The sequence below is a fragment of the Nelumbo lutea genome, chromosome 1, assembly GCF_056320005.1.
Source record: "Nelumbo lutea isolate HS-2025 chromosome 1, American lotus-T2T, whole genome shotgun sequence".
In the NCBI taxonomy this organism is placed as follows: Eukaryota; Viridiplantae; Streptophyta; class Magnoliopsida; order Proteales; family Nelumbonaceae; genus Nelumbo; species Nelumbo lutea.
The window spans coordinates 199,039,518-199,053,565 of record NC_142684.1 but is presented as its reverse complement, the minus strand read 5'-3'; the positions used below and the strand labels follow the sequence as shown (position 1 = coordinate 199,053,565).

Sequence of the window (14,048 nt, the reverse complement as noted above, 5' to 3'; positions counted from 1 at the left end):
TCGGACCAAATCGGACCGGTTCAGCCAATGGTGGATTGACTTGGACTAGCCCATATTAGGTTTGTGCACTTGTTTGGGATCGAACCGACTGACTCGAAATGGGTCATGAAAAGTAAATTGGGTCGGTCCAGATTCAGGTCGGTTTGTGCGAATATTGGACGGGTCGGGCGATGCAAGCAAGTGTTGAACCATCCCGCTCGGACCCATTTCGGATTCTGGTTTACTTGTGTCGATTTGGGTCGATTGGCCGACTCAAATGAACTGAACTAAGGTGATCGGGTCTGTTCATATTTAAACCAAGTCGAGCTGGTCCAGACTCGGGTCAAGTTGATTTGGATTCATGTTAAATTGGGTGAAGTGTGTTGATTCGAGACAAAAACTAAATTTAGTCAATAATTAATAAAAAATTAATGCATTAATTATAAATTATTTCATTCAAATGAAGAAAATTAAAATAAAAGGTCAAGGAATTAATACTTATATCTGTAGTGGTTAACCCAATGGTTATCCACAACCCAACCCATTTAAATGGACAGATTAGGTGATCAACCCATTCCCAACCCGCCAAGTAAATGGGCGGATTGGGTGAAAATTTGCCACCCCTAGTCAAACCTAACAAGTTTTCCATTCAACCTCATACATTGCATGGATTTATTTGCCAGAGATCTCACAAACTCCATGGGACTACGTTTGGTTTGATAGAAAATAAGAGAAATATAAAGTTGAGAGAAACTTCATAACGAGTTTTATAAAACTTGTTAGACTTTCTCTTATTTCCTGTCAAACCAAACATAGCCGTAAAGGGTGTTTAGTTAGAGAAAGATATCTTCACTGCAACGATGCTTCAACCAAACACTTCTTGAAGATATTTCTGTTTCCTGTTTTCTGTGAGGTGTTTTAAAAGCGTTTCCACTCTTGTTGTTCCTTGCTGCGATGTCATTTCTTATGACTCCACCCTGTGGTAGTTATTCACTTTCTTTGTACCAAAACTGTCAATGGAAAAGTTTTGTCAAACATAAACATAGCCGTAGTTATTCACTTCAAGGTTTATAACGTTCAATAATAAATAATAATAATAATAATAATAATAAACGAAAACGTGAGGAAATAGATCAAAGAATCCTCAAACTCTAGCTATAGGTTTAGTTATAAATGAACGGTCTAAAACCTTATACCAGGAAAAGATTATAGATGTCCAATCATACTGATCAATCATCATATACTCAACTGGAGGCCTATTTGTGAGCTTTGTTGTTTTGTCCTAAGTAGGCCCAATCTTTGGGCCCCAGAAATCAGCTCTGGCTATAGAGTTAAATGGTCCGAACCCAACAGTCCCGACTCAAGTAGGACAATCCGAACTCTCCACTCCAAGTCTGCAAGTGAGCTTGCATCACACGCGAACGCATTGCTTATTTAACTCAGTGGATGTAGTGTCAGATTAGGAGATGTGAATTTGAATTTTTAGTTTGGAATCTTGTTTGCTATTAGTTTAATAATTGGAATCCTTTGTTTGTTTGGATTGGAGGGCTGAACTGCTGATGGTTGATGACTCCAAACAGGGCCGTCATCAAACATACGTGTCAAGAAAGGAAGGCTTCACAAAGAAAGCTAAAGAAGTCTCATAATTCATAAACCTACAATTACAATAAAGACAGATATAACAGCGACGGATTATAAAAGATTAAAAGGACATCAAAATTCCAAGAATATACTCGGGATTAAGTGCATGAACACGATGCGGGGTACAGGAATGGCCCAAAATCCAAGCCGGACTCTGTTTGGGCCCGACTTAAAAAGAGCTAAAATTATTGCAATTTAAGCTTAATTTGGAAAGAGTACAAATTTGCATTTGTACTTTTTTTCGAACTGAGCCTAACTAAGGATTAAGAATATGGATAGGATATGTTTGAAACACATTAATGGCTTTTGAAACATATGGATACAGTGATACTGCAAAGGTTTGGGCCGGGGATTTTAAAACTTTAGAGACTTTAACATCATTCTTCTAATACCTATAAAATAAAAAATAATAATAAATCACCCATATCGATATACACTGACTTGAGAGTTGAGAATATTGGACATATCGATACGTGGTTGCAACAATTAATGTGCATTAAATTTGACAAATAACAAATAAATTTGCAAAAACAAGGATGGAATCTTTCTGCACACGCTCTAGGAGAGAAAAAGACAATCCCAACTTTGCAAATTATGAGTCTCTTGCATTATAAAAAGCAGGAAGAGCATGATGAAAAACTACTGTATTGCCAATGTCCTCTGCAATCGCCTACATCATAATGAGTCACTGCCCATGTTTGCATATTTTATGTTAATGTTATGGGGTTTGGAAATTGGTTGGGTTCGATTTTTTTTTTTTTTTTTTTTTGGCCCAGCCCAGCTCCACTACATATGGAAAGAGCGTGACATGACGCATAAGTATCAAGTATGTGAATCATTTTCTTTCGGTTACCACCTCAACTATTAAATCTTCTACTTCGTTAAAATGCAAGAAAACCATTTTATCCGGATCCTGAACGGTAAATCTCGATTATTCACATGTAATTTACTAATTTATATATTTCAAGTTTTCCACACTGTATGTAGAATTTTACAAGCAATAATCTATAGAAAAGAGGTCTATCAGTCTATGGTCTTTCTAAGAAAAGGAAAGCTTATGGTTTGTCTCACTTCATAAATGTTTATCGATTATTTGGTTTATTTATTAAACTCTATATTTCAAGTTTTTCACATTATATGTAAAATTTTACCAGCAATAGTCTATGGTCTCACTACAAAAGAAAGGAAATTTTATGGTTTATCCCACTTCATAAATTTTTATTAGTTTTTTGGTTTTATTATGAACCTCTATTAGTACTCCCATCTTTCCTTAGTATCAATTGTATGAAGAATCGATACTTCTAAGGACGTACGATTTGGCTGCTGCCCCTAAGGGTGTCAATGGACCGGTTTTGGATTGGACCGCATCTAATCCAAAATCAAATTGAATGGATTAGACGGACTAACAAGATATTGGATTGAACCAATTCAGTCTAAAATATTTATTAGATTGAATTGGATTAGATTAAGCCAATATCTGGTCCATTGATATAAAATAAGAATATATATAAATGAATCAGATTTGAGTTGAAACCAATATAAATTAAAATGAAATTGAACAAATTTGATGGTCCAAACATTGAATTGGACCAGTCCAAATTAGTCCAAAATATTCATTAGATTGAATTGAACCTGGTTCACATTGGACTGGATCAAATTGGACCAAATCCAGTCCGATTGACAGCTATAGCGATTGACAGCTCTAGCTGCCCCAAGGGTTCAAGTTCTATACCTACTAGCTAGCTACTAAACAGTTTTGACGGTTAAATTGCACACTTCCAGGTTTCAATGGGCTAACATCATCCGAGAAAAGATTAACCATAGAGCTAATATGAAATGGAACTAAACATATATACACGGCCAGTGCCCAGTTGACCCCTGGATGGTCGACTCCTCAAAGTGTCCAAGAAGGTTAATTATGAGGGAAAAAAGAGAGAGAGAGATGATTATTTAAACTTGTCCAAGAAGGTTAATTGGGAGGGCTTTCATCGCTTCTGGCATTACTTTAAGGACCCAGAATGCCATGAAGCTGCGTTTGGTAAAAACCAAAAAAAAAAGTCGGAAATAGACTTATAAAAGTTATAAAATCTACTTTCCAGTGAGAGTATCTCGAATAGCTTGTTCAAAGCGGTTCAGTCAACATAGGATCCTACAACCTGAAATATAGCTATCAAGTTCAGTAAACCTGTTATGGGGAAAAAACTGTCTAGAAAAATATTTTCCTGTTACTAAATGCATATAGAATTATACAAAACTATGTTCTTTCGAGGGAAGGAAGGGAATAAACCAATTTTGTTTAATTTATAGACTAACAAAAAAAAGTCATTTACTAAAACAATCCATATAATTTCACGGATTACCTAAATGCTCGTTTGGGAGGATTCAATTGCATTGGCTTTTAGCTTTCCAAGGCGGGCCCCACATAGACAACCTATTTGCTAAAAATATCATGAGAGCCCAAATCCGTTGTTCGTTGGTCATTTGAAGGGCTGTCTTCATTAGCCTCTTTGATTAACTCCTCCAGAGCAAAACCAGCTAAGGTTTAGGTGAATCTTTATCTTAGCCATCTTCTTTTCAAATATATTTTTAGCTGTAATGGATGCAAATACATATTCCAATAGAGCATGTCTTTTTTATCAAAAGTCCACTTGAATGCAGATTTATTTCTTTTTTATTGATGTATTTTTACATCTTATTATCAATGTAAATATGCATTGAAAATCATGTTTTCTGTCATTTGTCAATGCATAAATGGAATGTTGCCAAACACCACAAAAGTGAATCAGAGTACAAATTTACCCTGAACTAGGATTTACACTCCATTTGCATCAATTGTTTCCAAATGCAGCCTTATAGAAAATTAGAAATGCCCCTAGTAAGATGCATGCAACAACTTTGTTTGAATAGTTTTGTTCTCTATTCAAAAAGGGAAGATATATCATTGCAACAGAACCTGGGCATTTTCTCTTCTTCATTTTTGTTGGAACCATACTTTTTTTATAAGAAATGTTAGGGTTACTTTCAAAATAAACAATCATGGGCCCATGGTCTTAAACATTTTCCACTTGGTTTAAGTGGTCATATAACCATTAGATGACAATACAAATGGTTCTCAACATAAATTTGATCAAGTAAACTAGTTGTAAATGGTGTTTCTAGTAAAATACAAACTATAGGATATGTTTTAATAAATCAGTGAAATTATCAGGCGCATTTTCCACTTCGTTTAAGTGGTCATGTAACCATTAGATGACAATACAAATGGTTCTCAACATAAATTTGATTAAGTATACTACTTATAAATGGTGTTTCTAGTAAAATACAAACTATAGGATACGTTTTAATAAATCAGTGAAATAATCGGCGTTTTAATAAATGACCCAAAAAACTGGATAAATCGCAAATAGGTATCTTATACTTTGGGATAAGATACCAAAGTATAAATGACCCAAAAAACTGGATAAATCGCAAATAAGTATCTTATACTTTGGGATAAGATCACTTTAGGGCCTGAACTTTCAAATGTGCCACTTTAGTACTTGAACTTCTAGAAATATACATTTAAGTCCAACTCCATTGAATTAATGTTATGGCGAGGGGTAAAATTAAAAGAATGCACATATTATGATTCTCATCTCTTTACTATTCATATTCTTCTACCTTTAGACTTGGGACACAAACCAGGGGTGGCAAAATAAGCTCATCCTAGTTTGTCCATAAGGGGTAATTTCACTTTCAAACACTTACTTTGTTGCTGCTAGTTTGCATATGGAGTCCAAAAGGTAGAAGAAAGATGAGTAATGAAAAATTGAGAATCAAAACATGAGCATTTTGAGGGGGGGGGGGGGGAGTTGGTCAATGGGATTTTGGTTCCCATTGACCAAGAATCCCATGTTATTTTCTCAGATTTATGTGGGCACTAGGGAAAGTTGATTTTCTTGGATATCACTTACTCGGGTAAGTGATACCCATTCCTAGGTGGGTAAATAACTTTCCCACCTAGGGGGAAAGTTGTCAATACTTGAGTGGGACAAAAATGTCCCTTTTGATAATGGATTTTTATGGCTAAAATGGTCATTGCCTTATATAAATGAGAAATAAAAGAACATTGGTAAATGCACTTACCTAGTTAAGTGCTTCCCGGGAAAAACTTACCCAAATAACTACATTTATCCGGATAAATAACTTAACGAAAAACAAACAGGACCTTAATGTATATTTCTAAAAATTCAGATACTAAAATGGCACATTTAAAAGTTCAGGCCCTGAAGTGAGACTACCCACCCCAAAGTGCAGGGTACCTATCTGCAATGATTGGCTGGGCTTGGTTGAGTTGGACTGGAATAGTATTGCCAGCTATTCCAGCTAGATTGACCAGGAGATCGAGTAAGCTGGCTGCTATACCGTTGGGAAATAGGAGCAACCTTGTTCCCAGCTAGATTTCCAATTCTAGAGAGCCTAAAGCTGTATTTGGTTTGAAAGAAAAATATAGGTAGTATAGGTTTTGCTAGCTTTCCATGCCTTTTCTTTAAACCAAACACAACATAAAAGGGTTTCGTGTATTCCCAAATTTTGATAGAACTCTTCCTTTCACCATTCATCTAACATATTTCTAGGTTTTGAATGGCTTTATCCCAATTATTGCTATTATGAAAGGGAAAATCTGATTAATAGTTGATAGGGTTCGACTATATTATTTGAATAATATAAACGTGGTAACATGGGGTGGTTGATTGACCAAAGGTTACTGTTTTGAACCATAAGGTTATGTTTGGTTGCAATGCGAATTTATCTTTACTGATTCAAAATTATGGTAGTGTAAATGATTTTGGTGCAAATTATAATATATTTTTATTTCAAAAACTACCTTATTTTGTTTGATAGTAGTGTAAGTGAAGTAAAATAAGACCTGAAGCAAAATAAAGTAAAATCCAAAACAAAATTATAAATCAGAATTTGCATTCTTTTCATTTATACTCCTATGCATTTGTACTAATATAAATAAATTGCATTGCAACCAAACACAACCTAAGTATCATTTTTGGATTCTCCTTTTCCGATCTATCCAAACCCCAACTTAACATCATAACATCACCTCTTACCTTAGACCCACATATTTCAGGGTTGGATTAGTGTTAGAGAGATTTATAAGAGATATTTGAAAGACAGATTTCAGTAGTGTAAAAGATACGTAACTATGTAAGCGGCTATCTAAGGAGAGACTTTGGGAAGGAGAATGTATGTGAACCGGAGAAAGGTGATAGATTGGACCAGAATTAATTATTGAGACCACGCTGGAATAATTTTTCTTGTTTTATATGTTAAAAACTAAAAAAAAAAAAAAGAGATTTTTTTTTTCTTTTTCCTTATTTTTGCTCCAAAGGGCTACACCATGGGGTAGCCTAGGTTTAGCTGGGATTCAATGGATTCAATGATTCAATCCCAAGTCTCCACTACATCCGGTAGGAGACCATACCAACCAGTCATTTGACACTTTGCATAAAAGGTTGAAAAGTTCTGATATAGATAATTGTGCAAGGTTCAAAGTTTCGCAACACATCAGACTGTATCGAGCATATACGCTATATAATAGTGTTTTGACCTTTGACAAATTTTCATGGGGTACTGAGGCCTAAGACTGAAATCTTGAAAAAAGAAAAGTGAAAAAAAAAAAGGAACATGCCTACCAAATGCCTAATACTCAAGTTAATGTGTATGGGGTGTCTCAATACTGGAAAAAAAAAGTAGTGAAAAGTAGGGAAACCTATACCAGTTTGTATAAAGAAACCCTAGGTTGTATTTGTATAGGTTTTTCAACTTTTTCCTTCCTTTTTCTACCTTTTTCCTTCAAAACAAAGGTAGTCTTAGGCTGCATTTGGCATTCCTTTAAGCTGTGTTTGGCTTGAAGGAAAAAATAGGGAAAGAAAGGGAAAGGTAAGGAAACATTTATAAATCTTGTATAGATTCCCTTGTTTTTCCATTCCTTTCCCTACCTTTTTCCTTCAAATCAAACATAGCCTTAAGGACTTGCCTCGTTTCTAAGGTTAAGATGAACATTGAGTTTTTAACTACAAAAGGAGATAAGTTCTTAAAAAAAGGAATGCCAACTGCAGCTTTAGTGTTTTTAGTTTCATCTATATTCCTTGTATAATTGTTTGGCCTAAAGCAGCCCTAAACAGGCTATGCTCACATGCTCATTGGCGCAGGCTGGGCCATTTGTATTACTAAAAAACTCTGTAAGAAGATAAAACAAGGAATGTCAAATACAGATTTAGTGTTTTTAGTTTCATCTATACTCCTTATATAATTATTTGGCCTAAAGCAGAACAGGCTTTGCTCACATGCTCATTGGCGCAGGCTAGGCCATTTGCATTACTAAAAAAAATTTGTAAGAAGATAAAATATATGAGATGTCATGTGCATGGATGTAAATGGATTTGTTAGGGTTGGGCCAAGCTGTAATTGGGTTTTGGGTCTATCTCTATTGACATTGTAGTATTGTAATATTTGTAAATATGACTTTGATTGAGTATAATTGTACATGTACTATTTGTGGGACAATTTGGGTTGGGTTCAGATCCCCATTTCATTTAAATATGTTGAAGTATCTATTTTTTGTTTTGTTTTCTAACAAAAAAATTTCAATAATTATTAGAGATTAAACTACTGTTATTTAAATTTTTAAATTGAATTTATTGTACTTATTGTATTTTTGTTATAATTTATTGATTAATATTTATTAAAGATTAAACTATTATTTGAGATTACACTATTTAGTAACTAATTTAATATATTATTAGTAGTTATTGTATTATTTTAATTATTATATTTTTATTATAAATTTACTTTCAATAATTATGTATTTTCACTAAAATTTCCAATAACTATTGAACATTAAACTATTGTTATTTGTTAGAGATTAGAATATTAGTATAGCTGAAATTGGGAGTGCTCACGGGTAGGTTCGGTTTGGTTGCAGGATATTTGGCCACCAAATCGACCTGGTCATGTTGGAGAGTTAGTCACTCTAAATCGAATGACCATAGTGAAAATCGACCAACTCAGGTTTTATCAATTTGGATTGATTTTTCATTTGGTCGATCAGTTCAAATATTTAAATTAAAAAAAATTAATTTAAAATTTTAGTGGTATTATTGAAAAATAAATTAAAAAATAAATTTTATGCTATAAAATATTTTAGTCTATAAAATATGGAAAATTTCTCACTTTTTTGTATTAAAAAATTATATTTAACATAAATAGGAAATATATATTTTTTTATGAAATATAGGAAATTGTAAAAACAAAATCAATCAAAAATAAACAATACAATTGAAATTAATTATTGATATTTTTGTATTATAAAAAAATTATTAAAAATAGTATACAAAATATAAATAATTATTATTTATTTTAAAAGTTAAAATATAAAATAAATCTCTTATATATTTCTATTGTTTTGCTTTTGCTTAACAAAACTTGTGAATGGATGAATCCCCGCTAGTTTGCATTGTTAAAAAAATTGTAAAAAGAGAAAATATATGAGGTGTTCTGCATAGGGATGTAAATGGATCGAGTGATAATGACGCATTAATGCAACCTGATTTGTTAGGGTTGGGCCAAACTTTAATTGGGTTTTGGGTTTGGCTCTATTGATATTGTAGTTTTGTAAGATTTGTAAATATGACCTTGATTGAGTATAAATGTACATGTACTATTTTTGGGACAATTTGGGTTGGGTTCAGATCCACATTTCATTTAAATAGGTTGTATGGGTTGAGCCCAACCTGTATTGACACATTGACGTCCCCAATTTCCTCGTGGCGTAAGCTAGCCCTGGGGTTTAAGTTCAATGCACGCTTAATTCTAAGAATTGGGCCTAAGGCCCGAACTTGGACTAAGCCTGAGGTCAAAGCTGATCCATCTAACCCAAGCCCCACCTATACTTAAATCTAATGAATTAGGGTTAGGCTTGGGCTCATCCTAGGCTTGGATTGGTCAATCAGCCTACACTAAATGCATGTATACAAAATATATGCATATTTAAGATCATTCTGAATTTAGACTATCTATGGGCTAGGTCCTGGTCTAATCCAAAAATAAATAAAAATATTCAAGTTTTGGATCCGGCCCCAAGCTGATAACTGAAAGTCCAAACCCTATCCATATAAAATTACGGGTTAGGCCATCCCTACTAATTCTCCCTCTTAACAAAACTTTTGAGAAATAGAAGAAAAAGAAATTCATGATTGGGTCACCCATGTAGCTAAATCAATGGCCGCATGAAAGATTAGAATAACTCATATTGAGTCTTTGTTCTATATATATCCTCAGGTAATATTTGGAGCCAATGGAAATTGGCACATGATCCAAAAAATGATAAGAATGATCTTATCTTATATATATAGGATTGGGGTGTACTCTCCGTGCAGGAAATGGAATCTACTCGTGCGAGTAGATTCCCACGTGAGAGCAACCCATTTCCTATTAATTATATAAACATTGTTGATAACTAAATATTGAATCATTCAAATGGTTTTGATTGTTTTTTTTTTTGTCAAAATAAGCTAATTGTTCGGTTCAAACAGTCAAACCATTCGACCCGGTAACTGGACCCCTGACCAGTTCGGTCTCTGGGTCGGTTTTAAAAATCATGATGTTATTTCATTCAAGCGTGTGACCCATATGACCTAAAAATGGAACCCTTCTAGCCACCGGTTTTTGGGTTGATGATTTAACCATCTAATTCGAACAGATGGCCTGCCTGACAACAAAAATTAAAAAAATAATAAAAAAAAAATGGCCAAAAACCATTGAACATGTCAATAGGTTGACAGTTCAACCACTCGGGTCAATGGGTCATTGACCGATTCAATGGTTTTTAGCCAGGGACTAGGATTGGGGTAAAATGGAACTGGTTGTCTGAACGGTTCCCAATTAAAAAAAATGGATGACTCGTTCTGATAGCAAAAATTACAGGCAAAAAGTTGAGTGTTTGAGGTCCATTAAGTAGGATCATACGTGTTATGTCATTCAAGCGTGTGACTCATACGACTTGGAAACGGAATCGTTCTGTCCACCGGTTTTCAAGTCGACGGTTCGACTGCTCGGTTCGATGAATGGCTCATTTTGATAACAAAAATTAAAAATAATAAAAATAATGACCAAAAACCATTGAATGGGTCAATGGTTCGACTGCCGGGTCAATGGAGTGATTTTTTGCCAGGGATCGATATTATGATAAAATGGACTGGTTGCCTAGATGGTTTCCAATTAAAAAAAAACGACCAAAAACCATTTTACATGTAAGTGGGTCGATGGTTCGACCGCTCAGGTCAATGGATCATTGACCGATTCAACAGTTTTTTGCCAAGGACTGAATCAACAGGTCAATGGGTTGACAACTCCATTCCAGCCCTTGTGAAGCAGAGCCCCTCTGCGAGTTTTATATTATTTCATTGGACAAAGATTGTTGGTGACATGTGGCTAAAAAGTAGTTTCTTAAATCGGAAAGAGGGATATCTGAGATGACACCTGCTGTAATCTTGTGGGCATGGTTGCAATTTGGGATGATAATGAGCCGGTTCTGCCTTGGCCCAGGCCGGGCTTGGCACCAATCACCAGGGGCATAGCCCGAGCCTAGTCCAGCCTGCACGTTGGTTATCACTTTTATGTTGCCATTGATTGCTTATATGTTTTTCTTGTATCATATCTTTCCTGCACCATGGTTGAAGTTAGGGAAATGCTTATGACCTCTAACGTTAGACATTCCATGCGGAGCAAGTTCACTTTTGCTATTTTGATTTAATAGTTTCAACGAAAGACTACCACCGTGTTTTAGCAAATGTGGGTGGTCAGCTGATTTATGGATGAGTTCATTTTCCTACAACGCATTGTTATAGACTTATAGTGCAGGGTTAAAACAGAAAAATCATTCATTTTTCTACAACATTATTATAGTGCAGGATTAAAACAGAAAATCATGGCCTTGGATCTACTATAGGGACTCCACTAAAAAGTCATTTAATCTAATTCAAGGTGGGGCCATGACAACAAATCAAAGACTTTGGTTTGTTTGTTTTAGCACAGGGCTAACGAGGGGATTAAAAATGAGTCCGGATCTACTTCTCATAGAGTTCTCCTCCCACACATTGAGAACATCTTTCACACTTCTATGATATTATTCATTGGAGATGTTCCCAATAAATGCTGGGGGGATATGGGTGCGAATATTGGAAACTTGGTTTTGGTCGGGGCTTTCAAGCAACCTTTACAGCCTTGCATTGAGAATATCTCTATACTTATGTGCTATTTCATGGGGAGATATTCCCAATGCAAGGCACTCCAGATCTGCTCTCCACTAGTTGAAACCACATCTATACCCACCAAATATCGCCGCCATGTATTGGGAACATATCTCCCTATTAATCAAAAGGGACAGATATTCCCAATGCATAGCTGGTATGTCAAGTGAGTAGGGATGTGGCATCGGCTTCGGTCCAGGCATCCTCAATCAAGGCACTATGTGCGCAATAGGAGGATGTGCCACGCGTCCTCCAATTCATGTAAATGGTTGAAGCATGCGAGGGATGCTTCATGCCGTTAGTGACTTGTTCTCTCCCTTAAGTGTCATAGAGTGACTCGTTCTCTTTTCCCTCTCTCTGCCCCATCCACCCAATGGCAACTTAACATCCATTACCGCCGACGACAAACAACCATCACTGGTGGATGGATTAACCTCATGTATTGTCTTCTTTGCATCTCTTCTTCTTCCATGAAAACTAACCCTAATTGTTTTGGATGTCAGCCATCATCATCGGATACCATTACCAGCGACTGGAGGTCTCTTCTCCCTCTCTCTCCTCCCATCCACCCGACGGCGACTTAACAACCAATTATCGCCAGTGAAAAATATGACTGATTGCAACTCCTCAACAAATGTCGATTTTTCGACACCTTGTGAATCACTTGCCAAAGGGAGCAAGCTTCACCATCATCTTAGACTCCTACCATAGTGGTGGCCTCATCAACAAGGAGAAAGAGCAAATCGGGCCTTTTGTTGCCGTTCACCGCCAACCCACCCCCCCAAGACCATCCCTCTGGACTCAATCCTGCAGCACTTGACTTCACTCACCAACATCGACTCACTAGATGTCGGCACCCACCTATGCCAAGTCTTCAGTGGTGACACAAGCATCAAGTTCTGCCTACAAAATCTTCAGAGCAGTCTAGTGGGGTCTCTGCACCTAGATGCAAGCATTCTTCTCAACAACTACCAAGCGAATGAGACATCTACGGACATGAATCCAACTAACGATGGAGACAAGGCGTGTGGGGCGTTTAGTAACACTATTCAGATGGTGCAAAAGGCTCACGAGACCATTCTTAGTAATAGAGACTTGGTGACCATGGCGAGAGCTGTTTTGAGGGAACAAAGCTTCAAGCAGCAACCTCTCCTTGAACTTGATCTGAAAATTTTCGGAAGCCAAAGGTTGTGCCTTTCCATATATATATATATGTATATCCTAAAACTTTCTAAAAACCCTACGTCCTAAATGCAATGCAACTTCTACCTCCAAAAGACTTCCTAATCCAAAAAGAATATCTTCTTAAAAACAGGGCTGCTAAAAACAAAACTTCTAAAACACAAAGCTTCCTAAGTGTATAGGAAATATACAGATTCGGGATCTCCTAGGACTCTCGCGAATCTCGTCTAATACTCCCCCTCAAGGTGGTGCATGAGGATTGCGAATGCCTAACTTGGGAAGGAAAAAATCAAACTATTTTTGTCCGAGAGCCTTTGTGAAAATGTCAGCAAGTTGTTCACCGGTACGTACATAGGAAGGCACAATGGTGCCAGCTTGGAGCTCATTGCGAATGAAATGACAATCAACTTCAATATGTTTGGTTCGCTCATGGAAGACAGGGTTCGAATCAATGTGCAAAGCAGCTTGATTGTCACAAAACAAGCGTATAGGTTGAGGATGAGATATACCCAAAGACGACAACAGACCTTTTAGCCACTTCAACTCATAACTAGCAGTAGCCATTGACCAATATTCGGCCTCGGTAGAGGAACGGGAGACAATATGTTGTTTCTTAGTCTTCTAGGAGATGGGGGAATGTCCTAACATGACAAAATACCCAGTAAGAGAGCGACAAGTTAGAGGACAACTTGCCTAGTCGGAATCACAATAGGCATACAATTGCAGATCACTATCAGAGCACAAAAATATCCCTTGACCAGGATGTCCTTTCAGATAACGAATCGCACGTAATATCGCATCCCAATGATCAACATGAGGACACTACAAATTTAAGAATACCCAAGTGTAATAGTCAAATAAATCAAACGGCCCACAAGACGTCGATATCGTTCAGGGTCATCCAGGAGTGCTCCGTCAACAAGGGCAAGTTTATGATTCTGA

General features: G+C 36.2%; 1 pseudogene; it reads left to right on the top strand.

Moving 5' to 3' along the window:
* The first annotated feature begins 12,558 nt into the window (after positions 1-12,558).
* On the top strand, positions 12,559-13,640 carry LOC148880282 (metacaspase-9-like; annotated as a pseudogene).
* Positions 13,641-14,048: the final 408 nt, after the last annotated feature.